The following is a 12,122-nucleotide window of genomic DNA, read 5'->3' on the forward strand; positions in this document are numbered from 1 at the left end:
GAGGCAGGAAGGAACAACAACAATAAAACGCATTGTTTAAGAAGAAATTGAAGTCAGCAACCCGCCTGGAGAATAGTTGAAGTCAGGAGCCCGCCTGGAGAATGGAGGTGTTATATTTTAAAGTTTATTGAAGTCAGGAGCCCACCTGAAGAACGGAGGTGTTACATTTTAAAGTTTATTGAAGTCAGGAGCCCGCCTGGAGAATAGAGGTATTATCTTTAAATTGTTTATTGAAGTCAGGAACCCGCCTGGAAAATAGAGGTTGTTATATTCTCAAGTTGTAGTTGAAGTCAGGAGCCCGCCTGGAGAATGGAGGTATTACATTTTGAGTTGTAGTTAAAGTCAGGAGCCCTCCTGTAGAACGGAGGTTGTTACAATTTCAAGTCGAAGTCAGGAGCCCGCCTGTAGAATGGAGGTATTATGTTTTGGGAAGTAGTGAAGTCAGGAGCCCGCCTGGAGAATGGAGGTACTACATTTCGAGCTGTAGTTGAAGTCAGGAGCCCGCCTGGAGAATGGAGGCTGATTTATTTTCAAAATTGTTGTTGGAGTCAGGAGCCCGCCTGGAGAATGGAGGCTGATTTATTTTCAAAAGTTGCTGATGAAGTCAGGAGCCCGCCTGGAGAATGGAGACTGAATTATTTTTAAGTTGTTGTTGGAGTCAGGAGCCCGCCTGGAGAATGGAGGCTGATTTACTTTCAAAATTGCTGTTGGAGTCAGGAGCCCGCCTGGAGAATGGGGCTGATTTACTTTCAAAATTGTTGTTGGAGTCAGGAGCCCGCCTGGAGAATGGAGGTTGATTTACTTTCAAAGTTGCCGATGAAGTCAGGAGCCCGCCTGGATAATGGAGGCTAAATTATTTTTAAGTTGTTGTTGGAGTCAGGAGCCCGCCTGGAGAATGGAGGCTGATTTACTTTCAAAATTGTTGTTGGAGTCAGGAGCCCGCCTGGAGAATGGAGGCTGATTTATTTTCAAAAGTTGCTGATGAAGTCAGGAGCCCGCCTGGAGAATGGAGGCTGAATTATTTTTAAGTTGTTGTTGGAGTCAAGAGCCCGCCTGGAGAATGGAGGCTGATTTACTTTCAAAATTGCTGTTGGAGTCAGGAGCCCGCCTGGAGAATGGAGGCTGATTTACTTTCAAAATTGTTGTTGGAGTTAGGAGCCCGCCTGGAGAATGGAGGTTGATTTACTTTCAAAGTTGCCGATGAAGTCAGGAGCCCGCCTGGATAATGGAGGCTAAATTATTTTTAAGTTGTTGTTGGAGTCAGGAGCCCGCCTGGAGAATGGAGGCTGATTTACTTTCAAAATTGTTGTTGGAGTCAGGAGCCCGCCTGGAGAATGGAGGCTGATTTACTTTCAAAGTTGCCGATGAAGTCAGGAGCCCGCCTGGAGAATGGAGGCTGAATTATTTTTAAGTTGTTGTTGGAGTCAGGAGCCCGCCTGGAGAATGGGGTTTGTTATCTTTAAATTGTTTATTAAAATCAGGAGCCCACCTGGAGAATGGAGGTATTATATTTTTAAGAAGTAGCTGAAGTCAGGAGCCCGCCTGGAAAATAAAGGTGTTATATTTTTAAGAAGTTGTTGAAGTCAGGAGCCCACCTGGAGAATAGAGGTGTTATATTTTTAGGAAGTGGTTGAAGTCAGGAGCCCGCCTGGAGAATAGAGGTGTTATATTCTTAGGAAGTGGTTGAAGTCAGGAGCCCGCCTAGAGAATAGAGGTGTTATCTTTAAGAAGTTATTGAAGTCAGGAGCCCGCCTGGAGAATGGAGGTGTTATATTTTAAGAAGTAATTGTTGTTGAAGTCAGTAAAGCAGAGGAATACAACAAAAATCCCCAGCGGGAAACAACAAAAATCCCCAGCAGAGGAAGGCAGTTCAAGATTCGAAGGAAAAATAATGCGAAGCTCACAAGAAGGAAATAAGCAGTTCGAGATCGGCAATCAAGGGAGAATACAAGTCAAATCATAAGTAAAGAAATACCAGAGGAAACACAAGGCAACAAGGCAGCAACAGTCACATGACCAAGTTTGAGAATAAATCTTTGTAATTCATAGATCATAGCTTAGTATAACTTCTTTATCTTTCATCAAGGTGTAATAAGGAGGTCAGTAAGCGGTAATATCAGCAGCAACAGCAGTAACAGCAAAATAACAGCTCCATGGTAGTACCAGCTACCAAAACTTCCCGAACTACATTGACCTAATTCTCTTTTAGCCAGGGATATGTAGGAAACCTTTGAAGTAGAGGTTCGGTCTAATCTTTCAAAAATGCTTCGCACGGAGTAGCCGAACGGGCAAAAATCGCTCGTATCCGCTCACTTTATCTTTGCACGAAAACTCTTCGTGTTTTCGGACAAAGAGGGGCAGCTGTGAGCACGTGATTTTTGCCCTACGAGAACAACTCCCAAAAATTCAAGATAAAATAATTTTCCTTTGTGTGCAATTTTGAGGATTTGCGTGGCATTTTTGGATAATTATTCGCATTTTTGTCTGTCAATGTTTATTCTATTTTAATTAATGAAAAATACAAAAATATATGTTGCCTGTGCATTTAGGATTTAATGTTACAATTAGGAATTAATTAAAACAATTTTGGCTTTGCGAGAACGAAAATCACAAAAATGATGTACTGTGAATTTTTAGCATTTGATGTCCGATTGTGCGATTTTGTTTTCCCATTTGTTAGTCAATTATGTGTGATAATTAATTAGCATTTTTATAATTTAATTTGATTTATAAATCAATGTAGGATTTTGGTTTTTAATTTGGAAAATTAGTTTAAGAAGAAAAAGAAACAAATAAAACAAGAAAAAGAAAAACAATCGGATTGGGCCTAGACCTACCCTGTTTTGCCCGTTCAAACAGGCCCAAACGACCCTGGTCCAGTCCATCTCAAAGACACCCCAAACGGCATCATTTTGGGGAAGCCCTAATCAGGGCCGTTGATTTAAATTGATCAACGGTCCAAAAATATTTCCCTTACCTGTTCCTATACCCGCCCCATCCCCTACTAAAACCAAACGACGTCGTTCCCATTAAGGGAATTGATCCAGGCCGTCAATCTTCATTGATCCAACGGACCACATTAATCTCACCATCTCAATATACCAAACTCCTAAACCCCTTACCCCCCCTCATTTCCCGACCCCTCTTCTTCGTCTCCCAAACCACAGACCAAGCGACCTCTCGAAACCATAGAGTCGCCAGCCCACTCCTTCGCCTGAAACCCGGTGGCAACGACGCCGCCGGCCATCCAAATAACACCCCTGAACCTCCTAACCTCCCTCAACACGATTCCATACTCTATTAACTTCGAATCACGCCACAACTTCTCGAATCTTCAATCACAAAATCAACCTAAAACCTCGCCTTCTCCGGTGACCCTCAAATTAACACCCCTGAGCCTCCTAACCACCCTCAACCTGAATCCCCACTCCGTTGTCCTCGAATCATCCCCGACTTTTTCGAATCTTCGATCGAAGCTCAGGACCCAAAACCCTAGTTCATCTAATGAACCCTAAACTCACACCAGCTATCCACCTGACCTCCCTCGTGCCTAAAACGCCCTTGGTCTGGCTCGAATCTTGCTAGAACTGGTCGAGTTTCAAATTAATTGAAGAACCTTAGAGAGTTAAAACCTGGAACCTGTCCGAGTAAAGGGGAAATTTGAGGTTCTTAATCGACTTTAGTCGAGTGTTTTCAGTCGAGAACACTCGATTAAGGTCCGTTTGGACCTCAAAAGTTCGAGTCGAAGTCTAGAATGGGAACTGTTCGGAGTTAGCCTGTAATTTTGAGGTATTTTTCTTCTTTTTCTTTTCTATTTTTGTTGTTATTTATCTGCTTAAGCTTCATGGTATTTCATCATCTTTTAATTTATTTCTCTCTTCTCTTTCGGACCTTTTTCTGGTCCAGTTTTTCTCATATGGTTGGTTGGCATATGCTGAATTGATTGAGTATGTTTGTCCGTTAGTTTGGTTGTAAAAGTCAGTGTCAATAAGGCCTGGTATAAAGCCATGATTACTCCTGTAATGGTTTGGTGCTATTATTTGGTTCAAGCTGTTTCATCTGTGTTGTCTATCATTTTGTCGCATATGAATTCAGTGTAGTTACAATGATTTATTTGTTCCTGTATGGATTCAATTTAGGATTGTGTTAGTTGATTTCTATGTATCCGTAACCTTGACAGTTCAATAGGAGTTCGTTCTGAATCATTGTTCTTATGTTGATGCCATTTGATCTGATTTAAATTCTAGTTCGAACGGTTATTTGAATTCGAATTGAATTGGTTATAGTTGAAAGATGTAATATAGATTAAAGGGTTTACAATAGGAGATTCTAGGGTAAATCATAGGAGTTTTCAGGGGGTAATTTGGGAGTTCAAAGGTTTGAAAATGGGTTTAACTGGGTAGTCTGTCCAATAGGGTCCTGATTTACCTTTAAACTAATGCTTTAGTTTATTAATAGGGAGGGCCACTAAGTAATAAGTAGGGCTCTAATGGGTTATGAGAATAATAATCTGTTGAATGCTTTTTACTAAATTGGAAATCAGAAACAGTAAGTAATAATGAAAAGTTAAAAATGTTCACATAGTAGAAGAATATTTAAAGCTGGAAAGTAAAAAGGAGTAGGGGTAATAATAAAAGGTTTTCTTTTACAACTGGAAAAGAAAAAGGAGAGGGGCTGGAAAGGGTTTAAGGTTTCGGTATAAATATAGAGATCAGTAGAGACATTAAAGGATATTCTGAAAATTAGAGGAGAGACCCGGAGAGAGGAAAAGTCAATCTGAGAGAACATTTTTGAGTCTTGAATCAGTTCAAAGAGAGAGTTTAAGAGAAAGGATATTGTTCCATTGAGTTCTAGGCAGAATTTAGATTCCAAGCACTGGTTCTTGCCCTTTTTGATTGTTGAATCTATTTGGCAGTCTATTGATTCTGTTTCTGAACTTATCCGAGCTCAGTTTGTTCTGTTTTGGGTGTTGTATTGTTGTTGGTTGACAAACTCATTCTGGGTTGTGGTTGAGTGTTATTCTGGTTTTAAAACTGGTTTTTGGAGCTGTTCTGAATCCCATTGCTGCTGTATTGTCTGCTGCTTACCTGCTGCTGACTTCTCATTCTTCTTGTCCTGTTTTCCAATCCAGGTACATGTTGAATCTCCACATTATGTAGAGTTTGACTGAAATAAAATGAAATGGAAACCTAATTTCATTGGAAAACTTCAGTAGCTACTATATCTTCCTTCTAATTGAATGTAATGGTTTGAATTGTAATTAGGATTGTTTGTTTAAGTAATTTGGAATGGCTGAATCTACAGCTTGTAATAAACTGCCTTTGAACTGCTTCGAACCAATTCAAATTCGTGACTATCTAATTGCAATTCAGTACAATGGGTGTATGTGTAGTTTAGTGTTCTTTTATGTTTAAAACGAAAAGTCGGAAACAGTTGGATTTGAAATCGAGTTTGATGTCCAGTTGAGCATGTATTGTATTGCAGTAACTCATATCATGCAGATTAGTTCTTAATATATAGGTGTTAACTAGCGTTGGTAGAAGTGTATGACCAATAGTCTAATCCTTGAAGGCTTGATATGCAATCTTGTTGTCGAACTCAAAGCTACCTCTTAATTTGCTCTTTCACCTTTAGTAAAAACGGACCAGTAGTTAAAATAATCTAACCTTCAAACCATGTTCTGTTCATTTGAGTAAAAGGACGCAGTAATTTCGATGGGTACTTGATTTGATTCAACGGAAGCTGCATCGGTCTAGTGGTCAGCCTAATTCCAGGCCATCTGAGCTTTAGCGCTTTAACGAATGGCCCGGGTTTTACCTTATTTGTATACTCGCATGGGCCTGGGCCAAAGACTACGTTGAGCCGGCTTTTGGTTGTGCCAATTCACATTTTTCGGGCTTATCCTTGAGCCCTGAGACATATTTGGTTTACAATTATTGTTTTAGGCCCTTGACAAAATTGATTAAGATTTTTCCTTATTTTTAGAGACAAATTAATTAGAAAATCTTAGTTCACTTTAGGATGGACCTAATAATGAGTGAGAAGAGCCTCGACAAACAAAAATATACAAGCTGCGGGGCCCTCTATACGTGTTGATAAAATTACTTAGACTTCGGGGTGGGCCGTATAGCAAAATTTCACGGCCTTACCCAAAATAATAATACGCTAGTCGCTTTAGGCGCGCCTTTAATAATTTACTTTCTTAAACTCGGGTGCACACTTATGTGACCCAAATCCAAATCTCAACGGAGTTGAGATGTGTTAACAACCACGGGTGCATTGATGTGACGTGGTTCGAGATGCGTTTTCACGGCGTTGCAATTCTCGTTGAAAAAAAATAACAATAATAAAAGTGGTAAAAAGTTTAAATTTGCGCATAGGTTCAATATGAATTAAAATCAGATAAATAAGCCGAATATGACAGTTGAGCGACCGTGCTAGAACCACGGAACTCGGGAATGCCTAACACCTTCTCCCGGGTTAACAGAATTCCTTATCCGGATTTCTGGTTCGCGGACTGTAATACAGAGTTAATCTTTTCCTCGATTCGGGATTCAACCGGTGACTTGGGACACCATAAATCTCCCAAGTGGCGACTCTGAATTAAATAATAAATCCTGTTTCGATTGCCCTTTAATTGAAAAAACTCTCGTTATGTCCCTTCACGAGGGTGTAGGTAAAAAGGAGGTGTGACAATATTGACCAATAAAATAATCTTGTCCTTTAATAAATCAAACTTATAAATACACTCAAAACAATAATAATAATAATTATTATATCATGATTAAGAGTATAAGTATATTTAATAGACTAGAGTTTTTATTTTATTCGATCAATATAAGATACTGATCTCTACTTGTCCCTTCAATATATACAAGATGCACTAGCACAAGAAGTCAAAATATATCATTTTCATAATCAAAATAAATTATATTTAATCTTGTAATATAATTATTTTGGTTGTTTGTCCAATTTTATCATTAGATTGTGAACATAATATTTATAACTTATAAGAACCGATAATTTAATCTTTATATTATGTTTGGATCATTGTTACCCATCGTTTTTATAATGTATTGTATTGTACTATATCGTATTGTATTGTATCATTTTATGGTTACAACGTTTGAATATATTATATCGTTTATTGTTGTTAAATAATATTTTTGTTGTTTGATTTGACTGTTTATAACTAATACATTTTCTAAAATACCTTCAATTATTTTAAATATTAAATTTATCAAGAATTATGCATAAAATAATTTAAGAAGACATCGTTCTATTAATTTATCATCAATTATGTAGCTTGGAAACAGGAGCAAAAACATGAAGAAAAAGGTTAACTATCATTAGCAAAAAAATAATCATAGAACGATGGAAAGAGACAAAGAAACAAATGGAGATTTAGATGAAAAGAACGGCACAGACTAATCCTGGAAAAGATGGACGAAGATAAAGTAGGTCAATAGGTTGGAGATTTGGATTTTTTTTAAAAAGGTAAAGAGTAAAATAGAATTATAGAGTAATAAGTAAGGGCATAATTGGAAAAAAAATAGAAAATAATCCCACCACAATAAATCGGTTATTTAAAATGAGCTTTTTTATTGCTACGAAACAATGAATTTAACAATACAATACAATCAATTTTAAATAAACAATCAAAACAAACATTGTTTTGGGATAACAATACAATACAATACGATGAATAACAACCATTCAAACAAAGTGTTAGTGTATAAGTTAAACTCTATATATTAAATTATCTACTATATAATTAAAGGATACATGCGAATACATATTTAAATCTTTATTAAAATTAAATAAATAATTATTCTATAATTCAACACATGATTAATAGTATATATTCCAATATATATATATATATATATATATATAAAGGTGGGAACGAAAAAAGTGACTTGACACTTGTCTTAGGCCAAAAATCACATTTATCTTTTTTCTCCTTTTTTTTTTGCTTCTTTTCTCTCATTATTTTCTTTGAAATTTAAATTATATTAGAAAGCTCAAAAGTTTGTATTAAGGAATTAAATAATGAGCAATCAGAAACGGCTTCTTAATTCTTCATGACCAAACAAATCCCCACTCCTCTATATAACACCTAATTAATGGTAAGGGAGTAATTAGCTTTCATAATTTAGAAGAATCAGAGACGGCAAAAGCAATTAAAACAAAGGAATATAAGTATGTCATTGTATGCTTGTGTTTGTCATTATTGCATTGGGAGGTATAGGTTACTATAATTGCGACTAGGCGCATGAAACATTATCGTGAGGGAGGGACCCAGTCATGAAGTAGTGGAGTAAGGATCAGGACATGAGAAGGTAGTTGTGGAGCCTCATATTTGGCAAATTCTATTATCTCCCCAAATATTAATGAAGCAATCACCTCTCCTCAACAATGTGAGCAGCTACGTTTTGACGTTGTGGACTTTAGCAATTTGTTTGCTCAAGATTACTTTGTGTTAGATCTTTTTTAATGTCACGACCCGTATTTTCCATTCTCCGGAGTAGTGTTGGCGCCTACTAATGTGAGCTAGGCAAGTCAATCCTTAACTGCTTACTTCATTAACAAATTACTTCCTTTAACAATTATCAGTGATAGCATGAAAACAGCGAAATTAAATAAATAAATAAGCGAAAGACCTAAATTAAATAGGCTGAACAACAATGCGGAAATCAACATGTGTCTCTACCCAAGAACTGGTGTCACATCACTCACGAACTACTAAGAGTACTAAATACAACCGTTTGAAAGAAATATAACACTGTTTGTCTCGAATACATGAGATAACAGAATAAAATATAAGATAGAGGAGACATCGGGCCTGCGGACGCTTGCAAGGCTACCTCGGTGTCTCGGTGGACTGAAGGCTGGCTCCCGCGCTACTACTGCTGCCCGATACCTGGATCTGTGCAAAAGAGCACAGAGTGTAGTATCAGCATAACCGACCCCATGTGCTGGTAAGTGTCTAGCCTAACCTCGGCGAAGTAGTGACGAGGCTAGGACCAGACTCCAAATAAACCTGTGTAGTTCATATATATATATATATATATATATATATATATATATATATATATATATATATATATATATATATATATAGCGGAAAAGAGATACAGAAATAACCAGTCAATGTGGGAGGGGGAAACATGTTGTGGGGGAGATAATGGTTCTGAATGGAAAGGCATCAAGTAAGAAAAGAATCAACATAACTAGAATATCAACAAGGAAACAGAAATCAACAATTTGCATGGCATCACCCTTCGTGCTTTTACTCTCGTTCTCACCAAAAAAAATACACGGCATCACCCTTCGTGTTTTACGCTCTTCCTCACCCAAACAACAATCACATGGCAAATAGGGTAAAGGAATCTATAATCTCGAAGTAAATCAAATAACAACAAGTAATAAAAGAAACAACATAACTAGGATATCAACAAAGAATCAGAAGTCAACAAATGCACGGCATCACCCTTCGTGCTTTTACTCTCTTTCCTCACCATATAATCAATAAAATCGGCACGGAATGGTACATCGTACGGCACGGCATCACCCTTCGTGCTTTACACTCTTTCCTTACAATATAGTCAATGAATATCGGTACGGAATGGTATATCGTACGGCACAGCATCACCCTTCGTGCTTTACACTCTTTCCTCACAATAGCAAACAATGCACGGCATCACCCTTCGTGCTTTATCGCTCTTCCTCACCCAAACAACAATCACAAACAAGGGGCAAGGGAGTAAACAAATAATTATAGAAATCTCGGCAAGGGAATACAATTAAACAGCTAAATCCCAGCAAGGGAACAATATCAATAAATCTCAATATCCCGCCAAGGGAGATAATCAACAAAGCAACAAACATCCCGGCAAGGGAACAATTCAATAACTCTTTCTCTTTCTTTCACTTATTACTTTATAACTCACTTTACCACTTGAGTCAATGCTCCAAAGGGTTCAATTATCTCATGTACTTTCACAATTCGTATTATAACTCGAGCCAATGCTCCTCAAAGTTCAAAGATCACAATTTCTTTCACATCCTTTTTAGAACATATAGAAATCATCATCTAGGCATAAAAGATACAACAAAAATCAGAATATCCACAATTTAAAGACTCACGGTCATGCTAGACACCAACGTATAGATACTCGTCACCATGCCTATACGTCGTACTCGACAATTAGCACGTAGCAAACAAGACTCAACTCCTAATCCCTCAAGTTAAGGTTAGACCAAACACTTACCTCAAACTTCCACGGTCAAATCAATCCTCAATTACCACTTTTCCTCTCAAATTTGGCTCCAAATCGATTGTATCTATACCATAGTGACTTCAATACATCAATAAATGCTAAACAATGCGAACCCAATGCATAATTATAGCTTTCCAAGCATTCTTCCCAAAATTTCAAAAATCGACCTCGGGCCCGCTTGGTCAAAATATGAGGCTCGGACCAAAATCAAATCACACATTCACCCACGAGCCCGAATATATAATTTATTTTCAAATTCGACCTCAAAACGAGGTCTAAATCAAGAAAAATCAAAAGCCCTAACTCTACCCAATTCCCTAATTTCTACCCTTAATTACATATTTTAGGCCTAGAATTTCAATAAATGCTGATGGAAAATGGAGAAAACGAGTTAAACAATGCTTACCCAAGAAACTTTGGTGAAGAAATGCTTCAAAAATCACCTAGGAGCTTTGGAGAAGAAAGGGTTCATCAAAATGTTTTGAAATCCCGTAAGTGTTCTGTTTTTGGTCTTTTAAATCACTGGGCGAAAATGCCCTTCGCGTTCGCGATAGACCCTTCGCGTTCGCGATGGGTCAGGTTGGATAAGCCTTCGCGTTCGCGTGAACGGGATCGTGTTCGCAGAGAAACATCCCCTCGAGCCCTCGGTTTCGCGTCCAACCGATTGCGTTCGCGTAGGGTAATTGCCCCACCCCCTGCCCAGGCCACTTGGCCTTCGCGTTCGCGTGGCCAGGTCCGCGTTCGCGAAGGTATAAACCCCCATTGCCTCGTGTTCGCGTCCTGGGCTACGCGTTCACATAGAAGGATTTACCTTCGTCGAACTTTACTCATCGCGTTCGCGTGGGTACCCCTGCGAACGCGAAGAAGGAAGCATCAGAAACCCAATAGCTGAAAAAACCTGCAACATTTTCCAAGTCCGAAACCTTCCGAATCACACCCGAGCCCTCGGGGATCCTAACCAAACACACGCACTAACTCAACAACATCATACGAACTTATCCGTGCGATCAAATCGCCAAACTAACCTCAAAAACAATGAATCAAACCTCAAAATCAAGAGTTTTTTTTCAAAAACTTCATCAAGTTTCAAATTTAGGATTTCAAGTCCGAAACACGTCAAACGACGTCCGATTTTAACCAAACTTTATAGAAACATCTTAAATCATATATAAGACCTGTACCGGGCGCCAAAACCAAAATACAGGCCCGATACCAACACGTTCTAATCAAATTTCATTTCAAAATTCCTTAAACATTTTCAGAAAATAATTTTACAAAAAAAATCATTTCTCGGGCTTGGGACCTCGGAATTCGATTTCGGGCATACGCCCGAGTCCTATATTTTTCTACGGACCCTCCGAGACCATCAAATCATGGGTCTGGGTCCGTTTACCCAAAATGTTGGCCGAAGTCAAATTTATTTATTTTAACATCAAAACTTAGCATTTTTTATAGAATTTCATATTTAAGCTTTCCAGCTACGCGCCCGGACTGTGCACGCAAATCGAGGCGAATCTAAATGAGATTTTCAAGGCCTAAAAAGCATAGAATGGATAAGAAAATAGGTGATGACCCTTTGGGTCGTCACATTTTCCACTTCTAAAACAATCGTTCGTCCTCGAACGGACAGAAGAAGGAAGTACCTGAGTCGGGGAATAGATGAGGATAACGGCTCCGCATATCGGACTCGGACTCCTAGGTTGATGCCTCAGGAGGCTGATCTCTCCACTGAACACGAACAGAAGGGAAACTCTTGGATCTCAACTAACGAACCTACCGGTCTAGAATAACTACCGGCTCTTCCTCATAGGACAAGTCATTGTCCAACTGGACAGTGCT

The sequence above is a fragment of the Nicotiana tabacum genome, chromosome 10 (assembly GCF_000715075.1).
Source record: "Nicotiana tabacum cultivar K326 chromosome 10, ASM71507v2, whole genome shotgun sequence".
Taxonomy (NCBI): domain Eukaryota; kingdom Viridiplantae; phylum Streptophyta; class Magnoliopsida; order Solanales; family Solanaceae; genus Nicotiana; species Nicotiana tabacum.